Raw genomic sequence first — 11,105 nt, forward strand, 5'->3', positions numbered from 1 at the left:
TTCTTAGGGGCGTGGGGCCCCGTGCCATAGGCAACGGCCGCAAGCGGGCACTGGGCGCTAGCGGGCAGCGGGCGCTGGGTGCCGGCCCGACTGGGTGCTGCCCCAGGCCAAACGGAGCCTCGATGGGGGCACGAGCGCGCGGCCCGGCGACGGCGGCCGGACTGCGCGAGGTGCGGTGGAGCGCGGGCGCGAGACAGGGGCGGCGGATCAACGAGTCGGTCCGTTGTGGGCTCGGCTGCGACGGGGTTCGGCCGTGGCGCGGCTGGACGGGCACGAGCCCACGCGGACGGCCGCCGGCGATGCCGGCCGTGGCAACGGCGCGCCAGAACGATGGGTGTGGGTGACCATGCGGCAAAGGGCGAGGTGAGCGCGCATCGGGCGCGGCCGAGGACGACGCGAGCATGTGTAGCTGCAGGGACCGGGGCGTGCGGGCGCTAGCGAAGTCGGGAGATGGCCGAAGCCAGGGGAGGGAGGAGGGTGATCTCACGGGCGCGTAGAGGAACGGGGGCGGCAAGGCTTGAAGCGGCGCGAGGAGGGGACAAGGACGCGGTCCGGCGGCGTCGTGGCTCCGGCGAGGGGGAACTCCAAGCGGCTGTGGCGTCGGGACCGAGTCCCAGATCTAGATCGGCGGCGGCGCGCGGATGGGCGTCGGGGGCGACTCGGGGGGGGGGGTGAGTTGAGGAGGAGGCGGTGACCGGGCTGGGTAGCGCCGGGCGGCGTCGGCGAGGTGGCGGCGTGGTCAGCGCGGTGGGGTGGCCTAGCGATCGGCGACGAGGCGCCTGCGCCCGATCCAGAACGAGGGGAGGCAGAGGGGGAGTGGGGGCGAGCAACGTGGAGTGGGGGAGTGGTTGGACCGATCTAGGTCACCGGGGGAGTGGGGTGGGTTGTAGGCGCGGTTGGGCCGGGGGAGGGAGTTGGGTCGGCCTGGCTGGGCCATGGCCCAGTTGGGCCGAGCGGGAGTTCTTTCTATTATTTTTTGTTATTTATTTATTTATTTATTTCTTTTCTGTTATATTTTGTTCCTCCTATTATTTTAGTTTTGTAAAGTACAAAAATGACCCCTAAATTAGTACTACCACTAAACCCACTACCATATAAAGTTTAGTCCCTAAATAGAATAGTTTAACATTTTATTAATTATAAAAGGCATTTCAATAATTGGTTATGTTGTTGTTTCATTCCCATTTGAGCATTTAAACATTTTATAAAAGTGTGGTTTCTCCAGCATAATTACCTATGCATTATTTGGCTCACTCCGAACATTTTAGTTTTAATATTTGAAATCTTTTATTGTTTGCTTGATTTTGATTTTGAATTCGAATCGGTTTCGAACTAACGCGATATTAGCAACAGTAATCGAGGTGACGTGGCATCATTAGCAGAGGGTTACTGTAGCTTAATTATCCGGGCGTCACAGCAAGGACACATGTATGTTTTTTCTAGCCAATTTGGTGCATTGGATCGTGTATTTGTAGTTTAGAGGTTAATTATGGACATTAAATGCCTAGAGAACTCAATTAATGTATAAAAAGGCCAAACGAACCCTGAATAATTTCAAATTTCAACATGAATCTCCTGTTGTTCCATGTTGCATGTAGACAAAAATACAAGGCGAGAAGAGGTGGCGATTATCATTTCACCCACAAGGGGACACGTTTCCCTATCGGAATCACAAGGGTTCTTGCGAGAAGCTCCAGTTTGTCAGAGGCTTGTAATAAATCTTGGCCCAAATTGGAAATTTTTTTTTACCACGACATATATGTGCCATGTCATGGCACCATGCCAAATTTCATGATTTTCTGGTGAATTTTGGATTTACGAGGATTTAAAAACCAAGATTCCCAATGTTTGAGGCCGAGGCAGGACGACTCGATGGTTGTAATTCATTCCCATTTCTTGCATGTGACCTAAACACACACCCAAGGAAACATGTATGATTTTTCTAGACATTTGGGTGCGCTGGAGCATGTATTTGTAGTTCAATTTGGATTATGCACTTTAAATTAATGCTTAGAAAACTCAATTATAATGTATAAAAAAGGCCAAACGAACCCTGAATATTTAAAGCAGTTCTGGTCAACCGTCTGGTACCCGTGGGTAAGCACTGTGCGCATGCGTCTTGCTAGCTCGCGCTTCCTTCTTTACTAAGTTATCCATATTAATGGTGTTACATACGAACACACCACCATTTCCTGCCACTCCTCCCATCAGTTTCCCGCCTCTTCTCCCATCGGTTTCCCGCTGCCAGTGTCAGTGCTCATAGAAGGCTAGGCGGCGACACACCAACCATGTAAATATTGCACAAAGTTTCTAAAAGCACAAACGTGTGTGATAGTAGGGAGTAGGTCCCACACGGTGACTGGCGTGAAATGCCTTAAAGGCAAGGAGGCAACTCTTATCAGCAAGGGGTGGGTTCCCATCCGCTAGCCGAGTCAAATAGAATGTAGAAGTTAAGCGTGCTGGGGCTGGAGGAGTCGAAGGATGGGTGAGCTGGTGGGAAGTTGCATATCTCAAGCTTCATTTAAGCGCCATGATACGGTCATTACAGACATTTAGTATCTAAGTGTGTCTGTAGTGACCTGTCATGTCAATTATATAAACCTTGGGATCCTTGTTTCGGTAATTTGTAGAATGATGTTTTTTTTCATTATTTCTTGTTCTAAAAAATCGGAGAATAAATGATGTGTCTGTAGTGACTTGTCATGTCGATTATATAAACCTTGGGATCCTTGTTTTGGTAATTTGTAGAATGATGTTTTTTTTGTTATGTCTTATTCTAAAAAAATCAGAGAATAAATGATTGAGATCCCACCCAATCTATACCTTTGACCCAACGTACGAGAATAGTTTGACCATGATGGGTTCCTCATCTAACCCTTTGACCCAACGTACGAGAAGGGTTTTGTGACGCCCTAATTCAATCATACACTAATCATACACGCAAATGTGTACGATCAAGATCAGGGACTCATGGGAAGATATCACAACACAACTCTAGACACAAATAGAAATAATACAAGCTTTATATTACAAGCCAGGGGCCTCGAAGGCTCGAATACATAGCTCGGTACACAAGCGGCAGCGGAAGCAACAATATCTGAGTACAGACATAAGTTAAAAAAAGATGCCTTAAGAAGGCTAGCACAAACATCAACGATCAAAGAGGCAAGGCCTGCTGCCTGGGACCTCCTAAACTACTCCTGGTCGTCGGCGGTCTCCACGTAGTAGCCGGCACCCTCGGGTAGTAGTAGATGACTGGGGTGGCATCTGGCTCCTGGGATCCACCATCCGGTTGCAACAACCAGAAAGAAGAAAGAAGGGGGGAAAGGGGGAGCAAAGCAATGGTGAGTACTCATCCAAAGTACTCGCAAGCATCAGATCTAAACTAAGTATGCATTGATATCAAATGGAAGGGCTGTCTCTGTGGACCGAACTGCATAATGCCAGAATAGAGGGGGAAAACCTAGCCTATCGAAGACTAGCATCTTCAAGTAACTCCAAGCATCTTGCAACATGTAGAAGAGTAAAGAATAGCAGTTTATAATTAACAAGCATGTTGTAGCATTAACGCCCAGAGATCCTTCCTCGACTCCCCGCGAGAAAGCAATCTCGGAGCCACATCTCCATCACATATCTCAAGTAACCAGTTCTAGCTGTAATAGATCAGGATACAAGTATGAACGTCCATTACCGTGTGTCGGATTGGGGGTTCTGGCAAAACCCTTGAGGTTCGAACACTGGGGTGTGCACGAAGATCTCTCCCCCTCTAGCTCACACACTCACTGTGATATCAAAACTCAGCGCGTCGAACTCGCAGAACAAGGGACACAGGGTTTATACTGGTTCGGGCCACCGATGTGGTGTAATACACTACTCCAGTGTGGTTTGGTGGATTGCCTCTTGGGCTGAGGATGAACAAGTACAAGGGAAGAACAGCCTCCTGAGGAGAGGTGTCCTTGAGCTCGGTGAGCTTGTGTGGTTGAGGATGATCTAAATGGCCCAAGATCAGTTGCCTCCTACTGTGGTGGCTAGTCCTATTTATAGAGGCCCTGGTCCTCTTCCCAAATGTAGGCGGGAAGGGATCCAACAACAGCCAAATTTGAAGGGAGACAACTAGTACAAGTTATCCTGACTAAAGGTGGTCTTCGTCTGCCAAAGGCTATGGTGGTGACGCCGTCCTGGGCTCCACGGTGACCTCCGTCCTGTCGTCCTGCTGGTCTTGGTCTTGTTACACCGATATGGAAACCTTTGGCTAATGCCTCGGGACTCCTCGCCTGCGCTTGCCTCTTTAGCACCAAAAAGGAAACGAGTACGCTGTGCGCTCTGGTGCCAGCCTGGCCTTGGTCGTCATGGCTTGCGTCATAGGAACCTCGCGAGGTGCCCCTTGCCTTGATCTCTCTGTTCCTCGCGAGCCAGCCTAGTGAGGCCGCACCCGAGGAGGTCTTGCATCATCCACCTCGTGAGGATTGGCCCCTCGCGAGGGTCTTGAGTGTTCACCGATGAAGATGGGCCGTACAGGGCCGCTGGTGGAGCCACGCCATGGGCCGCAGGCAGGCAAGTCTGGGGACCCCCGTTCCCAGGACGCCGACAGTAGCCCCTGGGCCCAAGGCGCACTCGGGCTTGGCTTCAAGGCGAATCCAAGGGGAAAGTGCGGAGCGCCGCAGGCCCCAACAGCCTGCGGCCTCAGTTGACGCGTGGCGATTGATGGGACGTGGGCGTCTCCACTTCCCCATGCTGCCTCGGCAACTGCCCGACTGACAAAAGACTGGCGCAGGCTGCATTTGCCTTCATTGCTATCCTTCGTCTTGCTCCAGATCCCCTTTCTCGCTCCTCGCCTCCAGATACTCCAGATCCGCCCAGATCCTCCTTCAAGCCTGCCGCCAATGGCACCCAAGAAAGCTCGGCCCGCTCCCTCGTCGTCGTGGTACGAGCCGGCGCTTGATGCACCGAGCGTTTCGGAGAAGAATCTTTCCGCTGTGCTCCTGATGACGGCGGAGGGTGATGAGAAGAGGAAGACCGTGCTCTGGGTTGGCTCCGCCGAGCGGGAGGCCCCATGCAACACTTTCTACCCCTTCTTCATGAGCAGCATCGTCGCCGGGTTGGTCCCCCCTTTCTCTGACTTCTTCTACTCCGTCCTCAGTCACTACAAGATCCATGCCCTCCATCTTCATTCCAAATCCATCCTCCTCCTGTCGATCTTCGCCTTGTACTATGAGGCGCACATTGGAGTGATGCCGTCCGTGGCGCTGCTCCGCCACTTCTTCCTCCTCCGGATCAAGGAGGGCCACTGCTCTGGGTGTGTTGGCTTCTTCGCGACCAACAAGACCAACGCCATCTCGAAGGCTGGGAAGAAGGCTGAGGGCTTCAGGAGCAAGTGGGTCTTGATGGACGCCAAGTGCTCCCACCCCCGGCTGGTGTTGCAGACGGAGATACCTATGTCCCAAGAGGGGTGGCTTTGCACGAAGCTCACCGACTCCCGGGCGGCGCAGGTGCTGGAGAGGATGACCGCCGACCTGAGGCCCGGTGACTCAAGGGCGGAAAAGCTGACGGGGGCCATGATCGTCAAAGAATTCATGGCGCAGCGCGTAGCTCCCCTTCAGGCGCGCCCGCGCCCCTTGTGCAAGCTTGGAGACGAAGGGGATGACCTCCGCCTGTGCCCGGAGGCCCTTTCTGTCGAGGAGTTGCGCTCGGCCCTCCGTTCCTTGGTTGGGGACGACCAAGGGCACCCGCCGGACTCCTTCGTCCCCTTGTTCCGCCACTCAGACGGGGCGGAGGCTTCCGCCGCCATGCCCGTCTTCGATGGGCGCGGGCTTGTGCCGCCTGCGCCCTCAAACGTCCTGGTGGCGACGACTCCGGTGGACATGTCTTCCGGCGAGTCTCGCGAGGAGGAAGAGGAGGAAGAAGAGGAGGAGGAGGAGCGCGACTCGGAGGCGACCCGCAAAGAGGCGGGGGAGACCTCCCCTTTGCGCAAGGCCGACATCCTCCACACCCCGCCTGATGACGATGACGAGGCCGATGTCCCCCTGGGAAGGGGGGAGCTGCATACGGCAGGGGGCTCCTCGAGGTCCAAGGTCAGTCCCTGGACGAGGTCACCGGTCGAGGTTCCGACGAGGGGAAGGTCGGCTCTGATCTCCCGAGACGATGCCCCTGTCCTGACACTGCCTGGAGCTGCTTCCGGCCTATCTGCTGCCCCCTCTTTTGCGCCTGGAGCTCTCGCGCCGGCGCCTCGGGCTGCGAGGCTCTTAGGTTTCAAGCTGAGGAAGTGGAGGGACTACGCCGCGGTGGACCAGTAAATATTCTCGTCATGCCTTGTTCTTGCTTCTGCTGCTGATTCTTGGCGCTTCTCTGTTGCTCAATTAGGCTGACGCCCGCGGCGAAGAAGAGGAAGGAGGAAGCGGTGGTACTGCTTGGGACCAAATCGCCTGTGGTGGCCGCACTCTGCTCCACAGGGAAGGGCAGTGACGGTGCTCGCGCTTCCCCGGCCCGATCGTCCTCACGAGACTTGGGGGAGCGTCCTCCGGAGGAGGCAGCCCCCGTAGCCCCGCTGGCTCCGGAGGTGCCGGCGTCCGGCTTGATTGCTAGGGTCCCCAAAGCTCAGGAGCCCCCAGCCTCCCAGGCCATGGTGACGATGTTGCCTCCTCCTTCTCCCGCCGCACTGCTGACCCCGGATCCTTCCGCCTCCCCTGACATCCTGGAGCGCGCTCTTTCTGCGTTGACCCTGCTGCGGGAGGATCTTCAAGGCACCGACCGTCGCCTGGTGGCCGGGCGCCTGGAGCTGATCTCTAGCTGGCTTCACTCCGATGTGTTCGTCCGGGCGGAGCTGAGCCAGGCTGCAACGGACTCGGAGAAGGACAAGCAGGCCATCGCCCAAGCTGTGGCTGCCCGCGAGGTGGCGCTGAAGGATGCCGGCGCCGCCCAGGATCGCTGCCGGTCGCAGGAGGCCGAGCTGAAGACCATGCGCAGTGAGCGTGCAGACGAAGCTAGTGGCCGCAAGGTGGAGGAGGAGAATATGAAGGCCCGGGAGGACACCGTCAGGGGTCGCGACACCGAGCTAGAGCAGTTGGCGAAGGCGCAGGCTACGGAGCGCAGCCGGGGAGCTGGAGCTGAAGGTGGAGGCAGAGAAGGCCGAGCTGGAAGCCAAGGCGAAGGTCCTGGCTGAAGACCGCGCGGCCTTCAAGTCCCTCGAGGAGAGGTCCCGCGTGGTGCTGCGGGGACTCTACGAGAAGGGTTTGGAGGAGCCGCTGGCTACAGACGACGAGGGCCACACCCAGCTGCTTCCTCATCTGGTCGCGACGCTTGAGGAAGTCGTGGGCGGTATCGGCCCCTTGGTGGAGGGAGAAGCCCACACTCTTTCCTCGGCCGCGCTGACGCATGTGTTCAGCCACCTCCATCTTCGCGATCCTGCCGCCAACATCGACGAGCTGCTGGAGCCTGTGGATGACGAGCGCTACACAGTTGCTGCCGAAGCCATGAAGGGCCAGGTGGAGGATTTGCTGAAGAGGTTCCGCGCCTTCGATCCCATGCCTTCAACTGGCGGTGCTACTGAACCTGCAACTCCGGCGGGCGGTGCAGGTGAGGGCAACGCTGCTGTGGAAGAAGCATCCCTTGCAGGTGACGGCGGCGTCCGGGGATGACGAGATGACTTGTTGGCGGCTCCTTTCCTGTTTAGCTTCTGCAATATGCACCATGCCTCGTGGAGGCCTTTAAACTTGTGTTTGTGTAACGCCCCGAGACCGATGCTTCAGTTGCCCTTCCATTTATTTTAGTTGTTGACGTGTGTTTATTATGTTTGTTGCATTATCGTAATTGTTTTGCATATTTCATTCCAATGTGTTTATGCCATGATCATGATGTGTGCCATTGCCTTATTTTTCTTCTTGCTTCATGTTCATCTTATATTATATTGCATTGCACCATCCTTGCTTGGCTATATGCTTCATGATGTGATGTTGCCTTTGTCATTTATGTTGCATTTGCATCATGATCATCATTGTAGTGTGCATATTTATCGTGTGTATATTTGTGGTGGGCTTGTTATCTTTGTGAACTCCTTCTCCTCATCTTCTTTGCTGCTCCATCTTGCCCTTCCATCTAAACCATCATCAAGTGCAACACCCCATGACTAGCTTCTTCCTTTCAATTCTCACACATTTATTGCAAGTGGCATTTTCCTGTCCCAGTAAAATGTTCACTTATTTTCTGTGAATCTTACACCATGCCTACACCCTCTCTGCCAAATTTCAGATCCTTTGGAGTTGTTTTGGTTGGGTTCAAAAATGGCTCAAGTTTGAATTTTTTTCAAACTTGGATTATTTTTCTACCTCTAAAAATTGCCAAGTCAATTTATTCTAATCCTGCATAATTCCATAAGTACAAAAATATTGTTACTTCTTTCAAATTCATCCCCTAAACCCCTGGCCATTTCCCTCTTCTATTCTGTGGATTGTTTACTTGCAGAAAGTATTTAAAGCAGGAACAGGCCGTACCTGGGCGCTGCACTTGGGCCTCCTCCCTTCCTTGAGCCCAGCCAGCGCCAGCGTGCCCCTTCTCTCCCTCTCGCTGCTAAATCCTACGTGGATCACCTAGGCGACCCCCACCTGTCGGTCTCTCTCTCCTTCACCTTTCTCCTTCCCCTCGTTCTTCCTCCTCACAGTAAATTCAGAGCACATGGCCACCGCGGCGCCCCCATGGCCGAGCTGTCCATCCGTGCATCTATAAAGCCGCAGCCCCGCGCCCTAGGGTTTCCCTCTTCCTCCTCTCCCCGCCGCCACAAGGCCTCCGCTTCCTCTGGTTCTTCTTCTTCTTCAAGAACAGAGCACCCAAGAGAAAACCCCGCCGGCATCCCTCGTTGTGCTCGCAGCCGGAGGGCGTCAAGCTCGTCTCCGACATGTCCATCTTCTTCCTCGATGTCCACTACGTCCGTTCAGGCGTCTTCCCCGTACTAGGTCACCTCCACTACGTCGCCAAGTTCATGGTCATCTTCTCCCCTGCTTCCTGCTACTTCATGGACAGCGCCAGTCGGCGCCTTTCCTCGTCGCCCCCGTTCGTCCCTGAGCACGATCGACACCACCATCCTACCCACCGTGAGCTCCTCACCCTCCTGGCCTTTACCTAGCGCTCTTTTTCATCCTCTAGGTCCTGATCCACGAGAGCAGGAGTTCGATCTCCATGAACGCCATGGTAGCAGCTTCGTTAGCTCCTCTACTCGGCCCCTTGCACACGCACCCTCGCATCCGCTGCGCCACCACACGCACCCTGGCACGTTTCTGCACCCCCGCCGGTCCTCTGCAACCACGGCAGCTATTGCTGTTGGCTCCCGTCGCCGGCGAGTCCCCGCCCTTGCGCACGCTTCAGTTTTGGTCCTGGTCGCGATGCGCACATGCTATTTGTTCCGCCGATCTCCCTTTGTATCACAAGGAGACAACTAGTTCAGTGGCTAGAGCAGCCACTATCCTACCGAGGGGTCTGGGGATCAAATCCCAGGCGCCCCTGTTATTTTGCCGTGTTTCTTTTTCATCTTGTTTCTGTCAGGTTCGCTCAGACTGTTGGTTCAGTTAGAGTTTGTATGCGATTTGTCTCAAGTGCTCTTCTGTTGCTACTGGTTAGACTACCAGGTTTGCACCCGGGTGACCAGAGATCAAATCCCCACGGTTGCTCCTTTTGTTCTGTGATTTTTTTTGCTTACACAGAGTAGCAGCCCTTTTCCTATTTCATATGAAGTCGAGCCCATAGCAGAACACTGGCACTGATCCATCCAACTGGCTAGCGCAGCCACTCCAATTCTAGGATGTTCAGGGTTTGATCCATGGCTCTCCCGATTTCTTTTTATCCCTGCTTCTCTGTTTTAATTCGAGCACACACACATAGCCGGTTGGGCCCGATTCCGCTTTTGGCCTGTGCATTTTTTTCCTCTGCCCGTGGATTTCGTTATTTTCCAGTGCATTGCATAATTACAGTTTTGCCACTGTTTTCTAATGCTCATATCTAAGTACCCATGCATCCAAATGAAACATGTCATATATGCATCTTGCTCAGATTTTCATGTTCTTTAACATTATGCAACTTCCATCCATGTTTAAAAATGTTCAAATTGCTGTTTGATTTAATTTGCATAAAGGACTTGTTAAAATGGTTTAATTCATATCTAAATAACCGTAGCTCCAAATTTAATAAACTTTATATGTAAATGGGGTAGAAAAATGCATAGATTAACTTGCTGCATTTTATTTGGCTGTTTAACAACATTAAAATTGTGTATAGAGCAGAACAGTACCAAATTCGAAATATGCATATGAGGATTTTCCGGAATTGTTGTTTGTTGTTCCGGCCTCATTTAAACTTGCCTAGATAGGTAGTTTTATTATGCATCATCTCTTGCCATGACTCTTTAAACCGGACATGCATCATACTTGATTGTGCATCATGCCATGTTTATGTGATGGTTGTTTACCATGTTGTTTGCTTGTTTCCGGTGCTTCTTCTTCTCGATAGTTCTGTTAGCGTTGCGATTGTGAGGATTCGTTCGGCTACGTTGCTTCATCTACTTCATGGACTCGTTCTTCTTCCTAGCGGGATTTCAGGCAAGATGACCGTCACCTTGGATCTCATTACTATCATTGCTATGCTAGTTGTCTCGATGCTATCGCTATGTCGCGCTACCTACCACTTGTTTATCAAGTCTCCCAAATTGCCATGAAACCACCTCTAACCTTTTTCACCCTTCCTAGCAAACCGTTCTTTGGCTATGTTACCGCTTTGCTCAGCCCCTCTTATAGCGTTGCTAGTTGCAGGTGAAGTTGAAGATTGCTCCATGTTGGGACATGTTTATGTTGGGATATCACAATATCTCTGATATTTAATTAATGCATCTATATACTTGGTAAAGGGTGGAAGGCTCGGCCTTATGCCTGGTGTTTTGTTCCACTCTTGCCACCCTACTTTCCGTCATACCGGTGTTATGTTCCTTGATTTTGCGTTCCTTACGCGGTTGGGTGTTATGGGAACCCCTTGACAGTTCGCTTTGAATAAAACTCCTTCAGCAAGGCCCAACCTTGGTTTTACATTTGCCTAACAACCTATTACCCTTCCCTTGGGTCGGCCAACCC

The sequence above is a fragment of the Aegilops tauschii genome, chromosome 2 (genome assembly GCF_002575655.3).
Source record: "Aegilops tauschii subsp. strangulata cultivar AL8/78 chromosome 2, Aet v6.0, whole genome shotgun sequence".
Lineage (NCBI taxonomy): Eukaryota > Viridiplantae > Streptophyta > Magnoliopsida > Poales > Poaceae > Aegilops > Aegilops tauschii.